The sequence below is a fragment of the Macaca thibetana genome, chromosome 3 (assembly GCF_024542745.1).
Source record: "Macaca thibetana thibetana isolate TM-01 chromosome 3, ASM2454274v1, whole genome shotgun sequence".
NCBI classification, from domain to species: domain Eukaryota; kingdom Metazoa; phylum Chordata; class Mammalia; order Primates; family Cercopithecidae; genus Macaca; species Macaca thibetana.
In genome coordinates this window covers 177,262,827-177,278,152 of record NC_065580.1, presented here as the reverse complement: position 1 = coordinate 177,278,152, position 15,326 = coordinate 177,262,827, and the positions used below count along the sequence as shown (strand labels likewise).

General features: G+C 33.0%; 1 long non-coding RNA gene across 1 annotated transcript in view; it reads left to right on the top strand.

The window, feature by feature from the left end:
* Positions 1-14,767, top strand: part of LOC126951017 (uncharacterized) — a 34,085-nt gene extending 19,318 nt beyond the window's left edge. Inside the window, exon 3 of the long non-coding RNA XR_007724337.1 lies at positions 14,636-14,767. This is a non-coding gene — a long non-coding RNA (uncharacterized LOC126951017). The remainder of the gene's footprint in view (positions 1-14,635) is intronic.
* The last annotated feature ends 559 nt before the right edge of the window (positions 14,768-15,326 follow it).

Here is a 15,326-nt window from a genome sequence, read left to right as displayed (position 1 = left end):
TTGAAACTTTTAAAAGATTGCCTGTTCAGTAATTTTCTCTCATTTGTTTTTATTATATTTTTAATTGACATAATTGGACATATTTATTTGGTACAGTGTAATGTTTTGATACATGTATAAATTGTGTAACAATTAAATCAGGCTATTTAGCATATCCATCACCTCATACATTTATCATTTCTGTGTGGTAAGAACATTCAATATTCCCTGTTCTAGCTATTTTGAAATATATAGAGTTAACCATAGTCACTGCATTGTGTAATAAAACACCAGAGCTTACTCCTATGTAACTGAAATTTAATATACTTTGACCTACATCTCCCCAATGCCCAACACCCATAGCTCTGGTTACCTCAATTTAGCTCTCTACTTCTAAGAGAATTAGAGTTCAACTATTTTAGATTTCATATATTAGTGAAATCATGTAGTATTTGTCTTTCTGTGCCTGGATTATTTCAATTAATGTAATGCCTTTCAGATTCTCTCATGTTCCTGCAAATGACAGGATTTTATTCTTTTTCATGGATTAATAGTATTCCATTGGGTATATATACCACAAGTTCTTTATTAATTTATCTATTGATGAACAATTAAGTTGATTCTCTATCATGGTGTTTGTTAATAGTATTGCAGTCAACATGACTGACTATTTATTTTGGCTATAAATAATAAATAATAATAGTAATGGGATTACTGGATCATATGGTACTTCTGTTTTTGATTTTTTGAGGAGCCTCCATCCTGCTTTCCATAATAGTACTAATTTTCATTCTCACTAACGATGTATGAATTTCTCTGATTTCACATCCACACGAGTATTTATTTATTTTGATAATTGCTACTCTAATTGGGGTGAGGTGATATCTCATTGCAGTTTTGATTTGCATTTTTCTAATGATTAGTTATGTTGAGCATTTTTAGATGTATCTATTGACCATTTGCTTGTCTTCTTTTAAGCAATGTCTACTCAGATTTTTTGATTAATTTAAAAATATTGCTATTGAATTATTTATGAGTTTCTTATATATTCTGTATATTAAAACCTTATCAGCTGACTAGCTTGCCATTTTTTCCCCATTCTATAGGTTGTCTCTTCATTTTCTTAATTGTTTACTTTGCTGTGGCAGTAGCTTTTTGGTTTGATGTAATCTCATTTGTCTCTGTTTTCTTTTGTTGCCTGTGCTTTTGGGGTCTTATTCAAAAAATTATTGTGCAGACCAGTGTCATAAAGTGTTTTCTTTGTGTTTTCTCATAGTAATATTATTATTTAGGATCTCACATTTAATACTTTAATAATTTTTAGTTGATTTTTGTTTATGGTGGGACCTAGGGGTTTATCTTCATTCTTCACTGCATGTGGACATCAGTTTTCCCTGAACCATTTACTGATTAGAGTACCTTTCTCCATTGTGCATTTTTAGCACCGTTGTCCATAATAAGTTCACTGTAAGTGTATGGAATTTTTCTGTGCTCTCTATTCTGTTCCTCTGGTCTATGTGTCTATTTTGATGCCATCACCATGCTGTTTTAGTTACTCTAGCTCGATAATACATTTTGAAGACAGAAAATGTCATGACTTCAGCTTTGATCTTTTTGCTCAAGGTTACCTTGTCTATTCAGAGTCCTTTGTGGCTCCATATGAATTTTAGGAGTATCTTTCTCTGTATCTGTAGAGAATGTCATTGATATTTTGATAAAGATCACATTGAATCTGTATATCATTTTGGGTACTGTCGATATTGTAACAATATCATTTTTTTCAATCTATGAGCATGGAATATCTATTTTTTTGTATCTTCTTTATTTTCTTTTATCAATTTTTTGGTTTTATTTTACACATATTTTACCTCTGTGGCTAATTTTATTCCCAAGTATTTTATTTTATTTGTAGCTGTTGTCAATAGAATTATTTTCTTGAGTTCTTTTTCATATAGTTCACTACTACTGTACAGAAACACTACTAATTTTTGTATGTTGATTTTGTATCATGCATCTATATTGAATTTGTGAATTAGTTCTAACAGTTTTTTAGTGGAATCTTTAGGGTTTTCTATATATATAAGAACATGCCACCTACGGAGACAATTCAACCTCTTCCTTTCCCAATTTGGATTCCCTTTATTTCTTTCTCTTGCCTGATTACTCTGGCTAAGTCTTCCAATACCATGTTGACTACAAGTGGCAAGAGTGGCCATCCTTATCTTGTTCCAGATTTTAGAGAGCAAGCTTTCAACTATTGTATCACCCCTGAGTTCATCATATATGGCCTTTAATAGATTGAGGTACATTTCATCTATACTTAACTTGTTGAGAGTTGTATTATAAAGGGATATTGAATTTTGTCAAATCCTTTTTCTACATCTATTGAAATTGAAATATGATTCTTGTCCTTCATTTGTTGATATGATGTATCATGTTTATTGATTTTCATATTCTATGTTCAACCATTCTAGCATTCCTAGGATGAGGCTCACTTGATCATGTTGAATGATCTTTTTAGTATTAGTAGGCTCTTGAATTTGTTTTGCTAGTATTTTCTTGAGGATTTTTGCATGAATATTCATTTGGGATATTGATTGGCCTGTAGTCAGTTGTTTTTGTTTGGTTTGGTGTGAGTAGATGTGCATGTGCATGTGTGTGTATGTTTGTATGTTTGTATCCTTGTCTGATTTTGGTGTCAGGGTAATGGTGGATTAGTAGATGAGTTTAAGAGTATTTCTTCTCCTTTTATTTGTTGAAATAACTTCATACGAAGTGGTATTACTTTTTCTTTAAATGTTTTGTAGAATCCAGCAGTGAGGCCATTTTTTCTTGAAAGGAAACTTTTTATTACTTATTCACATCTTAATGCTCATTACTAGCTTTGTTCAGATTTTCTATTGTTTCAAGATACAATATTGATAGGTTACATGTGTCCAGATATTTATCTGTTTCTTCTACCACTATCCAATATGTTGCTATATTTTTTGTATTTTTATAGTATCAATTCTAATGTCTTCTTTTTTATCTCTAATTTTATTTATTTCAGTTGTCTTTCACTTTTCCTTAGAGTCATCAAAAGTTTTTGAATATTGTTTATCTTTTCAAAAAACAACTAGTTATTTTATCAACATTTTTTTATTAAGTTTTTGTCTCAATTTAATTTATTTCCTCTTGAATATCATTTATTTTCTTCCAATAATTTGGGGTTTAGTGTGTTCTTATCTAGTTCTTTAAGGTGCTATGTTAGGTAGTTTATTTGTGATGTTTTCCTTCTGGTGTAAGTTTTTATTGCAGGAAACTTCCCTCTTAGAAATGTGTTTAACTGTATTTATAGGTTTTGTTGTGTTTCATTTCCATTTTCATTTGTCTTAACATTTTAAAAATTTTCCTTTTAATGTCTTTACTCATCAGTTGTTTGGGAACATTTTGTTTAATTTCTACATATTTGTAAAGGTTTTGTATTTCCTCCATTATTGATTTTTAGTTTCATACCATTGTGCTCAGTAGAGATACTTGATGTAATTTTAATCTTAAATTTCATTTTGTCTCGTGATCTAATATATGATCTATATTTGATCTATGTTCTGTGTGCAGCAGAGAAGGATGTATATTTTGTACCTGTTCTGCAAATGTCTGCTGGGCCCATTTCATCTAGAGTGTAGTTTAAATCTAATGTTATTTTTATAATTTATTTTTACTGGATAATCTGTCCATTGTTGTAAGTGAGATGTTGAAATTCCCTACTATTTTGGTATGATAGTCAATTTCTCTCTTTAGCTCTATTAATATTTTCTTTATATATTTAGGTGCTCCAATGGTAGGTGCATATATATTTACAATTGTTATACTCTCTTGCTGATGCGACCCCTTTATCATTATGTCATGAACTTCATTTCTGCTTCTTTTGTAAAATCCAAAGTCTATTTTACCTGATATAAGTACAGCCACTCTCACTGTGTTGTGGCTTCCATTTGTATGAAATATTTTTTTTCTATCCTTTCACTTTTAGTCTATTTGTGTCTTATAGGCAGCATATCATTAGGTCTTTTAAAAATCCATTCATCCACTCTGTCTTTTTATTTTTACATTTTCAAGATCTTTATTGGTTTATCATTTTAGGGATGGATTCTTTCAGTGTTCCCTAGGCTGGAGGGCAGTGGCTATTCACAGGCACAATCACTTCACACTACAGCTTTGTACACAACCCTGGCCTCAAGCAATCCTCCCACTTCAGCTTCCTGAGTATTTGTGACTACAGGCCCATGCAAAACACTGGGTTTTATTCCTCTTACTTGTACAATTTAACCCATTAGTATGCAAGGTGATTATTGATAGGTACAGATGTATTACTGCCATTTAAAAAATTTTCTAATTGTTTTATAGATTCTTTCTTTTTACCTGTCCTCGTATTTGGTTAAATAATTCTCTCTAGTAGTGTGTTTTGAATTTTTTTTAACTTTTATTTTTAATGTAGCTATTAAAGGTTTTTGCTTTTGCTTTGTGGATACCATGAAGCTAACAAGTAATATTTCATAGATATAACAGCTTAAAATAACTTGTTATATGTCTGAGATGTTATTAACTCTGATCTTAATGTTTTTAAAAAAAGGACTCTACAATTTGACCTCACTCCCTCCAATATTTTGAATTTTTATGTCACAATTTACCTATTTTTAATGTTGCATATTTCTTAACAAATATTTTAATTTTTACTATTTCTAATAATTTTGTATTTTAATCTTTATGTTAAAGATATAAATGATTCATACACAATCATTGCAGTATTAGAGTATTCTTTATTTGACTCTACCTATTTTTATCAGTGAGTTTTATACTTTCAAAATATTTGTATGTGTGTGTGACTCATTAGCATCCTTTACTTTAAGCTTTCTTTCTTTCCTTTACCATTTTTTATAAGACAGATTTGGAGTTAAAAAACAAATAAAACTCCCTCAGCTTTTGTTTGTCTGGAAAAATGTTTATATCTCCTTCACATCTGAAGGATGGATTTGCTGACTAAAGTATTCTTGGCTGGCAGTTTGGTTGCTTTTTTTTCCTTTAGTGCTTTGAATATATCATAGCACTGTCTCCTGGATGGTAAGGTTTCCGCTAATAAATCCACTAATAGTTATATTGGCATTATATGCCATGTGTTTTTATCACTTGGCTGCTTTAAGAATTTTTTTTTTTTTTTTTGGTAATTTGATTATTTTATGTTTTGTTGTATTTCTCTCAGGATTTAATTTTCTTGGAGACCTCTATGCATCCTATATATGTGTGTTGGTATCTAACACAGGTTAATGCAGTTTTCAGTCATTATTCCTTTAAATGTGGTTACTGGACCTTTCCCTTTGTCTTCTTCTTCTGTTGATTCTATTATAAAAACATTTGATCTCTTATTTGTGTCCTATAATTCCCATAGATGTTCTTCATTCTTTTTTATTCTTTTGTCTTTTTCTCCTCTGACTGGATAATTTAAAATCTGCCTTTCTGCTTACTGATTCTTTCTTTCTACTTGATAAATTATTCTGTTAAAATTTTCTGTTAAATTTTTTATTGCAGTCATTGTATTATTCATTTCTAGGATTTCTACTGTGTTCTTATTAGTTTCTACTTATATATTGATCTCACTTTTTTCAAATATTGGTTTCCAAACTTCATTAAATTTTCCATCTGTATATTTTTAAACTTTACCGAACTTCTGTATGAATATTATTCTGTCTTACTGGTCAGTCATTGCATAGATCTCTATTTATTTAGGATTCATTATTTGAGGTTTATTTATTTCCTTTTGAGAAATTATACTTCCCTGATTATCCATAATCTTTGTATTCTTATGCTGTGACCTGCATATGTGAAGAGACAGGTTCCTTTTTGGTCCTGCACAGATTTATTAGCAGACAGAGAGCTATTGTCTAGGCTGTGGTCCTGGAAGCTTCAGCTGGTGATGATCCTGGAGAGGCGAGCTTGTTATAAGTTATCCAGTTGGCTGGGTCACTGCCTTTGCTTTGATATTGAATGGAGTTACTATCTGGTTCTGCTGACCAGTGAGACCATTGGTTGGACTCTGCTATTAGGTGGTATGCTGGCTCATACTTCAGTGGCTTCTGGTTAGACCCGGCACAATATATATTCCCTGGATGGGCAGTTTTGCTATTTGAAATCTGCACTTGAGCAGGGCTGCAGGTTGGACTCTAAGATTGGGTGGAGTCACTACTCTGAACAGGCAGGACCTTAGGTTGTGCTCCTTACAAACGCACAATTTGAGATTGCCTCCTTGTCTGGGTGGAGCTGTGGGGTGGGCTTTTGGCTTAGTTGAGTGGCTGTTTGACTTCCCAGATCAAGTAGGACTAGCCTCTAAGTTTCTTCAAAATGTACAGAAATGGGAGTCTCTCTGCCTAGTTGGGATTGTTCTGTGGGCTGTTTGACTGTGTGGGGTCACTGCTTGCCTTCCTGGGTCAAACCAGTCTGGCTCCTTTTGCTTCTCTGAAATCTGCAAAGACAGGAATCTCTCTGCCTGGGTGGGGTCATTGGCCAGGCTTTTTGGCCATGTGGCACCTCTGATTACCTTCCCAGATCAAACATGTGTAGCTCCTTCACATCTCTGAAATCTGTGAAGACATGAGTCTCCCTGACTGGACAGGTTTGTGGTTGGTTCTGGAGTTGGCTGGGGAGACTCGTCTAAGGGCTCACTCTGTGTGAGCTAGATTGTGTTTCCTACCATGCTCTTAAAGGTGACAAGCTTAGCTCTGTAAGTGTGCTAAGAGGTTGGTTGATGCCTCTGACCAAGTGCTACAGCTGACGGGATGCAGTGGGAACACCAAAATCCTTGTCATTTCCTTTGTTTTACTCCTGGGTGATCAAGCATGCCATTTCTCCTAGTATTCCTCATTAAGTGAGACCACAGTGCACTTCCTGAGAAGTTTTTCAGAATGCTAGTGAAGTCGGATAACTGTTTCAAGTTCGTTTTTCCCCTCATAGAAACTGTGAGCCCAGGAAAATCTTTATCTGGTGCTATGCTACTTTGGTAGAAGGGGAGGTGGGGGTGCAGTCGGAGTGAGACCATTCCTCTTAGCCATCAAATTTAGATTTTGTTTAGTTCTGCGTACTGCACAGGTGTCTCAGGCTTGTTTCCAGATGCCGAGGTTTTCGAAAGGATGTTCTGTCTGTCGACAGTTGCTAGTTGAACGTTCTTTTAGAGGAATGGGGGTCAAGGATTTTTCTTTGCCATATTGCTGACATTCTTAAGTTTGAATTAATAATGATTTTATTTTAATGTCAACTCTGAATAACTGATATTTATTTTTTTAAATATTGTTTAAGAAAACATATGAAATCACAAGCAGGCTTATCATGAAAATATTTTTAAAATCATTATTAGTCAAGATCTATGGAAGAAGCAAGAGATCATTTTTTTCCTAGTATTTATAATTCTTGTCTTTAAGGGTTTTTTTCCTATTATTCATAGTGATGATAGTTTTGACTGAAATATGATTTCAAGTCTTATTTATAAATATTTTAAGGCATGACCAGGCCTGAATATGTTTTCTACTGCCCAACATAGAAGCAAATTTTGATTAAATCTAAAAACTTTTAATAATGATAGAAATGATGATATGTCATGCATGTAGGAATTATATACTATGTAATCAGTATACTGGAACCCTCGTTCAAATGATTATGCAAATTTAAACTTTATTTAAATAAGTAAATAAGAAAAAATTTTAAAAGTGAGATTTCATTTAGTTCCAGAATTATTCTTATTGTAATATTACTATATTTTTAAAATTCCTATATATTATGATAATATTTATCCTGATGATACTGATTGTTATGAAAATAAATAAAATGTATTTCTGGATATGTCAGTGTGACTCCAGCGATTTATAGTTGTGTTTGTGTTTTTTTCTAAAAGGATTTGAACAACTTGCAAATATACTATGCTAGACACACTAAGATAAACAAGCAAAATCAAGTAAGACCATATGTAAAATTGTATAATTTTTTATTGCAAAGTTTATTGCATTTAAAGCACTAAAATAGCTTTTTAAAAACATTATATTTTATTTCACATACTTTTTCATGTTCTTATTAAAAACATGATCTATTCATTTCAAACAGAATTATCCTGAAACTGAATATATAGATGTACTATATTTATCTAGAGAGACTCTTGTGATATTGAGCACTATGGTATAATAACTTTCCAATGTTTTATGTAATTTTAATTGAAGGAGAATATACATACAAAAACTTTAAAGAAGTTATTGTAAATGTACAAATTGATGGATTTTCATAAAATGAGTTCTCCTTATAGCCATCAGCTAGATCAAGAAATAAAGCATCACTAACCCCCAGAAGCTACCCTCAGCTTCCTTCCAAGTCACTAAAATTCTCCAACAAGTTGATAATCCTTCTGATGTTCAACACTAAGTACTTTGCATATTTGTGTATAGTCTGCAAGATGGAATTTTACTGTATAGATTATTTCGCATCTGGCATTTTTTACTTAGTGAGATATCCAAACAATAGTTAATTTTCATCATTGTTATGAAATATTTTATTACATGAAAATACAAACAAAGTGTGTGTCTGTGTTTGTGATCTACTATAAATGTTGAGTTTTCAGGTTTTCTTTGGCTATTATAAGCAATCTTCACAGTTGAACAACATCTGCTATTGTCTTTTTTATTTTATTCATCCTAGTGTTTGTGTACTAAAATTTAATCGTGATTTTATCTTGCAGGTCTCTGTTAACTAATGAGGTAGAGCATGTTTTCCTGTGTTGTAGCTGATCCAGTTTTCTGGTGTTTGCATTTTTGATCTGTTCAGTTATCTGACTGTTATGGGTTGAATTGTGTTCCTCAAAAATTCGCGTGTTGAGTTCCTAGCCCCCAGAACCTCAGAATGAGACTTTCTTTGGGAGTAAGGTCATTGCAGATGTAGTCAGGTAAAATGAGGTCATACTGAAGTAGGGTGGGCTCTAATATAATATACTTGATGCCCTTATTGAAAGGGAAAGTTTAATTTCTGACACACAGACACATAGGGAGAATACCATGTGACGATTAAAGAAGACATTGGGATGCCGTAGCTGAAGTCAACAAATGCCACACATTGCCAGCCAACCACCAGTAGCTAGGAAAAAGACATGAAACTGTTTTTTTTTTGATTCATAGCCCTTAGAAGGAACAACCCTGTGACACATTGATCTTGGATTTCTAACCTCCAAAACTGAGACAATGCATTTCTGTTGTTTAAGCCACTCTGTCTGTGGTTATTTGTTGCAACAGTTGTAACAAACTGATGGACTGTTATTTACTGATTTGTAAGAATACTGTATATATTCTGGATGTAAGTTATTTTTCAGTAATTTAAACTGTAAATTAGTCTGTGATTTGTCTATTCATTCTTTTAATGGTGCATCTTGATGAATAAAAGTGATTAAGATTAATGTAGGTTAAACGTTCATATTTTACTACATAGTTTATATATTTTTGTCCTGTTTAAAAAATATTTGCTTATTCCTAGATCATAAAGATTGAAATATATTTTCTTCTAGAAAATAGTATTTTTCTTTTATATTTGAGTCTACAATGCACTGAGAATTGAGTTTTGTGAATACAATGATGTAAGAGTCACGATTTACATTTTTGATGTTTAATTGGCTCAGTATCAAAAATAAATTCTTCCCCATTTCAATATATATCACATTTTTATGTGGCTCCATAAGTCACACAAAAGACTCCAAAGCCTTTTTCTGGCACTTTATAATATTCTTGTCTAGGTGTCTATTTCTAAGTTAATTGTATATTATCATACTTAATATATATGTATATTTGATAATTATATCTGAGAATAAAAGTTCTTCAGCTTCTTTAATACTTCTGCAAGATTTCTCAAACTATTATTGGCTCTATTTTTCATATAAGTTTCAAAAACAGCTTATCTAGTTTTGCCAAGAAACCTGCTGGGATTTTTGTTGGAGTTGCATTGAATCAATATATTAATTAGGAGAGATTACATGTTTATAATACTGACTTTTCCAAACCTTGAACCTTGAACAGTGTATTTGTTTAGAGTCTTTAATTGATGGTATTTACATTTTGTAGTTCATATTGAAAGGTTATTGCTCTTCTTCTGTTAGATATATTACTATGTATTTTATCTTTCTAATGCTATTGAAAACGTTTCATTTTTATCTTCTATTTTCCATGTTTTTCCTTATAGTGAGAATTACATTTAATTTTTGTCCTTGCTAAATTTCCTTACTAATTATTATTATTTGTCTATTTTTAAAAAATCCTATATATGCTATATGTAGAAGAAACACAGTTTATTTATTGCCTTCTAATATTAATGCCACTCTCTTTTTAAAATGTCTTTTCTTATCACACTATGACTTCCAGTACCATGTTGATAGACTACAAAATAGTTTTCAAAATCCATAAAATTTTCTCAGATTAAAAATGCATGTACAATTTTTTTAGTAAATGTTCTCTCATTTGCTTTCATTCACAGTGCAGTCATTTAAAATAGTACATCTAGTAACCTTGGCTCTTCACTCCCTAATCATTCTGCAACTGAACACATACGGACTTCCTCTATCCTATTTCAGTGACACTATAAATGCTACCTGCCACTCTCTAATTCACACTCTATTGTATAATTTTCATTTCAATTCTCTATTGTATCTGTAATCCTTTTGGAAGTTTTTGTTTATTGCCTTGTATGAAGCCACTCATAATGTTTATTGCCATTAGTTTTTATAACAGGAGTTTTGGAATCAGGAAAGGCTTATATTTGTGTCTATAAGGAGTTTCTTATTTAACCCTTTTAAATTCTCTAAGTCTAATTCTTTTATCTTCTAATATATACTTACAAGACTTTTGTAGGAAAGAAATACACGTAAAGTGCTTAGTACATGGCCAGGAGCATGATTAAGGAAAAATAAATTATAGTTTTTTGAAGTATCTATGTCTATCCTTGTGCTCTTCAAAATTAGGTTTTCCTGCAGGTTTTCTTTTAGAAATGTATTCTCATTCGAGTCACCTATCTTGAGTAATATCTTATTGTTGCCTTTTAAAATTTAGCTTAAGCTTTATCCCCTTTATTCTTCTTGAGCAAATCTAACATATTTTCTTCCATCATGTTTTCATAGTATTCTCACTTATCACTTCCCATGCTTTACATTCTAATAACATACACTTATTTCCTCAAACTTGAATGTGAGTTTTTTATTTGAAAGAAAAACTGTGTTTCATTTCTATAATGAAAATGTTGGGACTTGAGTTTTCATAAAGTCATTTAACCTTCCATTTGCAGATACATTTTTTTTCAGAGCATCACTATGTGGCTGCTTAAATTCATTGCAAGGATTTTATTATTATCATTCAGGTAAATTATAAGATGGAAGTATATTGGGGGTAACATAATTATCCAGAAAAGTATAAAGGTAGAATAATACACACACTTTAATATAGACTTACCATTTATATCCATTTCCTACTCCATTCCCTTCCCTTCCCTTCCCTTCCCTTCCCTTCCCTTCCCTTCCCTCCCCTCCCCTCCCCTCCCCTCCCCTCCCCTCCCCTCCCCTCCCCTCACCTCCCTCCCCTCCCCCCCTCCCTTCCCTCCTCCCTCCCTCCCTGCCTCCCTCCCTTCTCCCTTCTCTCTCTCTCGCTCTCTTTCTCTCTTTCTCTCTTTCTCTCTTTTTCCCTTTCTCTCTTTCTTTCTTTCTTTCTTTCTTTATTCCCTAGTAGCTGGGATTACAGGCGTGCACCAGCACACCGGGCTAATTTTGTATTTTTAGTAGAGACAGGGTTTCTCCGTGTTGGTCAGGGTGATCTCGAACTCCCGACTTCAGGTGATCTGCCCGCCTCGGCCTCCCAAAGTGCTGTAATTTGGCCTCCCAAATTACAGGCATGAGCCACCGCTCCCAGCCGTCATTTGTTGTCTTATATGTAAATACCCGTTTCCAGTTTTTAAAATTTTTTTAACATTATTATTCTGGTTCATTTTTAATTGTCGTGGGTACATAGTAGGTGTATATATTATTGGGGTACATGACCTATTTTGATACAGGTATAAAATAGGTAATATTCACCTCAGGGTAAATGGGGTATCCATTGCCTAGAGCATTTATTTTTTCTTTGTGTTACAAAAAACTCTAATTATACTCTCTTAGTTACTTTGGGATCCACAATAAATTATTGTTGACTGTAGTTACCTTGTTATGCTATCAAATCTGGATCTCATTCATTCTATTTAACTATATTTTTGTACCCATTTACCGTTCCCACTCTCCTCCCGCTCTCCTCTACCCTTCACTACTCTTCCCCAGCCTCTGGTCACCATCATTCTACTCTCTGACTCCATGAGTTCAATTGTTTTAACTTTTAGCTCCCACAAATAAGTAAGAGCATGTGAAGTTTGTCTTTCTGTGACTGGCTTATTCCACTTAACATAATAATCTGCAGTTCCATTTGTGTTGTTGCAAATGACAGGATCTCATCTTTTCATTATTATGGCTAAATAGTACTCCATTGTGTGTATGATCACATTTTCTTTATCTGTTCATCTGGTGATGGACAGTTAGTTTGCCTCCAAATCTTAGCTGTTGTGAATAGTGCTGCAGTAAACATGGAAATGAAGATACCTCTTTGATATGCTGATTTTCTTCCTTTGGGGCATATACTTAGCAGTGGGATTCTAGATCATATAGTGGTTATATTTTTATTTTTTTGAGGAATCACCACATTGTTCTTCATAGTGGTTGTACTAACTTACATTTTCGTCAACAGTGTATGCGGGTTTCTTTTTCTCCACATCCTCACCAGCATTTGTAATTGCCTGTCTTTTGAGTAAAAGCCATTTTAAGTGGGATAAGATGGTATCTCATTGTAGTTTTGATTTTTGTTTCTTTTTTTGTTTTGAGACAGGGTTTCACTCTGCAGGGCAGGCTGGAGTGTAGTGGAACAATCATGGCTCCCTTGCAGCCTTGATTTCCTGGGTTCGGATGATTCTCCCATTTCAGCCCCACAAGTATCTGGGACTACAGGTGCATACCATCATGCCCCATTAATTACTGTTTTTTGGTAGAGACAGGGTTTCACCATGTTGCTCAGACTGGTCTTGAACTGCTGGGCTCAAGCAATCCACCTGCTTCAGTCTCCCAAAGTGCTGGGATTACAAGTATGAGCCAACACACCCAGCCTCATCATAGTTTTGATTTGCATTTCTCTGATGATCAGTGGTGTTGAGCACCTTTTCATACACCTGTTTGCCATTTGCATGTCTTCTTCTGGGAAATGTATATTGATGAAACTAGACCCCTATCTCTTGCCATATACAAAAACCAAATCAAAATGGAATAAGACTTAAATCTAAAACCTCAAACTATAAAATTACTAAAAGAAAACTTTAGGGAAACTCTTCAAGGTATTAGAGTGGGCAAATATTTTTCAAGTAATATTCCACAAGCACAGGAAACAGAAAGGTGGACAAATGAGATCACATCAAGTTAAAAAGTTACACATCAAAGGAAATAATCAACAAAGTTAACAGACAACACACGGAATGGGAGAAAATATTTGCAGACTATTCCTCTGGCAAGGGATTAATACCCAGAATACAAAGGAAGCTCAAATTACTCAATATAAAAAAATCTAATAATTTGATTAATAAATGGTCAAAAGGTTATTGGCTTTTGACATCACAGAGGTTTTTAAATTTTAAGAGTCAAAATCTAATATTCAAAAGCATTTAGCAAATTTCTTCATTAAGTTTTGAAAACTTTTTGTAGCTTCATATATGAATATGTCCGTCATATTAAATGTTTCCTTTCATATTTTAAAACATACTAATTATTTGTTATTGTTGATTCGTTGAAATGCTACTACTTTTATATTTTGATACAATTACTCTGCTAAATACATCTTAGTTTAAAGATTGATTTTCTTTTAGTTTCTGCATCATTATGAGATTTATATTAAAAATTTACCAGCTTGTTTTCATTTTCTACTTTTTGTTACTCTATTGTTGTGTCGTATTTCTTCAGGTAAGACTTCCAGTACCCTGTAGATTATTAGTGACATCAGTGGGCAAGCTAGCACTTTGCATATACTAGGAAAATGACTGCATTTCCCTTCTTTAAGGATGATTTTGCTTGGATTTTTGAGAAGTTTATCAAGTTGCTATAATCTGTCACATTTGATACGTTTTTCTCAGATGCTTTTTCTGAATCTACCAAGAGTTTTTTTCCTGTAATCAATTAATGTGGAGAATTCAAATGATAACTTAAAAATATCAACCTATTTTGCGTTCCTAGGGTAAATTGTACTAGTTAATTATTTTGTAAGCTTTAAATTTTTATTTTGTAAATAATAAATAGCTTTCTGTATAACAAATAGGACTATCTATATCCCATATATTTCCCTAAAATTAGATTTTAAAATACGTGGAACATGTACATTGTCAGGGGAAAAATTTAGACTATGGATTTGGTTTTTGAAACGCTATTTTTTTGTTGTAATTTTTCATTACTCATAAATCACTGTTACACTCTTAGTAATTGTATTACTTTGCTTCAGCTGAATAACAAATTACCAGAAACTTATTAGGTTAAAACATCACACATTTTCTTATCTTACAGCTTCCATCAACCAGGAGTCTGTATATGGTTTACCTGGTTCCTCTGCTCAGGATATCCAAAGGCTGTGGTCAAGGTATGTGCGGAGACATATTCTCATAAGAGATCTAACTGGGGGAAATTAAGCTTTCAAGTTTCTTGGGTTGGTGGCAAAATTCATTTTCTTATTGGTGAATAACTTATGGCAGCTTGGTTTTTCAGTGCAAGTAGGACAGAGGCTCTTTCACCTTACGAGGGCTGCAATCCCTCTTTTAAGAACTTTAACCTGTTTGAATTAGACCCATCCAATATAATCTCCTCTTAATTAACTCAAAATCCGCTGATTTGGGATTTTGGTTATATTTGCAACATTCTCTTGTCTTTGCCCTATTCTACCAGCTGGAAGTGACTGCTTCTGCTTCACATCAGGGGAGGAGACTTTATAAAGGTGTTGCTCATTAGGGTATATCCACCACAAGATGTGCCTTTATGAAAATGATTTGTGTAGGATATGTGCAGAAGTGTCTCATTTTAATATTTCTAATACAAATGGATTTAAATATTTTGTCTTTGTTTCTCATCCATCTTGCTGCTGGTTGATCCATTTTATTGAAAGTTCAAAGACATAGATTATTGCTTTAGTTGATATTTGATATGACAGTTTTTATAAGAAAATCATTATATAATTATGAGAGTGCATCATTTTCCTACTCAT